Here is a 2,550-nt window from a genome sequence, read left to right as displayed (position 1 = left end):
AGAGCGAGTCTTGCCTCAGTGCATTTCTGCGTACAAGGTAGAGAACTTAATGCTTATCATAGAATGGTTTGGGTCAGAAGGGACCTTTAAAAGTCATCTAGTCCAAACCCCCTGCAATGAGCAGGGACACCTTCAACTCGATCAGGTTGCTCAGAGCCCTGTCCAACCTGGCCTTGAATGTTTCCGGGGGTGGGGCATCTACCACCTCTCTGGGCAAACTGTTCCAGTGTTTCACCACCCTCAACATAAAAAATGTCTTCCTTATATCTAGTATGGATCTACCCTTTTTTAGTTTAAAACCATTAGCAATGGTGCTCAAAGTGCAGTGTCAGCTGGAGAAATGTCAAGTAGGTTTTTCTTTGCATCCTAATGGTTTTGTCTCGTACTAGCTCAGTTTAGGCATTAAAAAATAAAAATACTGGGTCTGGCCTCTGAAAGTCAAGGTGTGTTTTCTGGCTTGTACATTGAAACCCAATTGTAAAGATTTGGCAGCTTTGCTGGTTCAGTTTTGCTTCTAGCTACTCATGAGCATTGAAGGAGAGCAGTGGGACTATAGAAGGTGGATTGCACGTGCAGTCCTCTAAAGGGCTCTTCTGTAGCGGTGGCTTGATATGCAAATCCGAAGCAATTAAGATTTCTTCCCTTCTGGCTCTTTTTGTGTTGGAGGTCACAAGCAGCAAACATTCACTTGGTTGTTTCTACCTCCAACCCATTGTTTCTGTTTGGGCTAAAGCCAGCCTCCTAGAATGGCTTTGCTTGTTTTGCTTTTGAGGCCGCAAATGGTAGCAAACCTATTGCATTTCATGGTGTAGTGTTGCAATAGTTAATAGTGAGTATGTTAGATGAGAATGCAACACCTTTGAAAGTTAGCTTGCAGAATTCACAATATAACAATAGACGGGGTCCTACCAAGTTATCTAGAAGACATCTGCCAAGGGACTGCCAAAAACAACATTCCGCTGCTGTGAAGCATAGCATATCTGACGCACATTGGGTTTCAACCTGTTGCATGGCCTCTTTCTCAATAAAACACAGGAACATCCTGGAATTATATTTAGATTAGATTAATTCTAAATGCCACCTCCCTCTTATTTAATTGCCTGTATTAGAAGTATGTTGTTCTAGACAGCAGAGAAGAAAGGAAGACATGGAATATTAAAACATCTAAAGGAATAATAGGAATGAAGAACTTTTTGACTGCAAATGTGAGTTTGCAATATGCCATGTGGTGTCCAGAGAGTTGGGGAGCATATGCAGAACTCTTAAGCATGACCTTCAAAATAGCTAATGCACGTAGTCAGAAAACACCCAGGGAGCTCTGGAAACAGAGGTATCGTGGAGTTGGTTTCTCTGGATTTGTCTGGTGGCTGCTCATTTCTGGCACCAAAAAAGGAAACCTGAGCCCTGCCCTGCTGAAGCATTTCTAAGGGCTTTTTCCACTGTGGGTTCTCTGGCATGCATTAAAGGCAAGTTCATATTGCAGCATCTCCCCTGACCAGGGCAACTGTAGTCTCCTTTCCATGGCCTCTTAAGTCTCATGAAACTTAACTACCTTTGTTGCGCTTGGCTGAAGTTGGCCTGTGGGTTCAAAAGCAAATGCTTTAATCTTGCACAAAGTTTGTGCTTTTCTAGAAGAAACCAGGCTAAACAACAGCAAAGCCTAGAGCTGTAACGATTCCTATCTGATAGGCCTGAGTCGTTCAGGGTTAGGACTCTGCTTTGACTTTTTTGGTCTTGCTGGATAGCTAGTTATTGTGGGCAAAGCAGGTCTTTGCTCTACAGCATTTTGGGTCGACTTCCTTGTAGTTTCGTGTCCTTGGACCTTGTCTTTCTGTGCTGCTGCTGGGCTGGATAATGTATTTAGAGCAGTCCTGCCTTGGCTGAGAGATGCCAGCAGGTTGTGCTGCGGGGCAGCTCTTCCGGAGCTTGTCTGTTCAGCCTCCCTCTGGCAGGGAAACCCCAAAGGATCTGGGGAAAAAAAGAGTCTCCGCCTGATCTGGGGCTTCCTGGTTAGCCCTGGGTGATGTTCGACTTGTGCCTTGGCTGGAGTGATGTTTGAATTACGAAGTATGTTTGAAGGAGAGGTCCTTTGCTAGCACACAGAACTTGCCCAACATCCTGCTTGTCCCAATTAAAAAGACTATATAGCCATTTGGACAGGATTGTACAATCTGTTTGAAAATTCAAACAACTTGTTTGCATGAAAAGTGGCTAAATATTTTAACCCCTTCAAGCTAGGACAGGTGAAACCAATTACACTGGTTTGAGGATCATGGACTTATGCAGGTGGTTCCTGCTCTTTACTGCATGCAGATGAGATTGTAGAGCCCAAGCTTGTGAGTGTAAACACTTAAACGTTCCCGCATCACTCTTACAACACTAAGGAATGGAGAAGAAAGGAGGAGGGATTTATTCAGCTTGAAAATGCTCACATTTAGAGGCAACTATTCGTGGCTAGTTTAAAAAAAAAAAAAAAAAAGAAAAAAAAGTAAAGATTTAACCAAATCCTAGAGTTAGATTAATCATAAACTTTGCTCTAAGGTCTTGAGA

The sequence above is a fragment of the Pygoscelis adeliae genome, unplaced genomic scaffold (assembly GCF_000699105.1).
Source record: "Pygoscelis adeliae isolate BGI_AS28 unplaced genomic scaffold, ASM69910v1 Scaffold451, whole genome shotgun sequence".
Lineage (NCBI taxonomy): Eukaryota > Metazoa > Chordata > Aves > Sphenisciformes > Spheniscidae > Pygoscelis > Pygoscelis adeliae.
Note: the sequence above shows the minus strand (reverse complement) of the source record.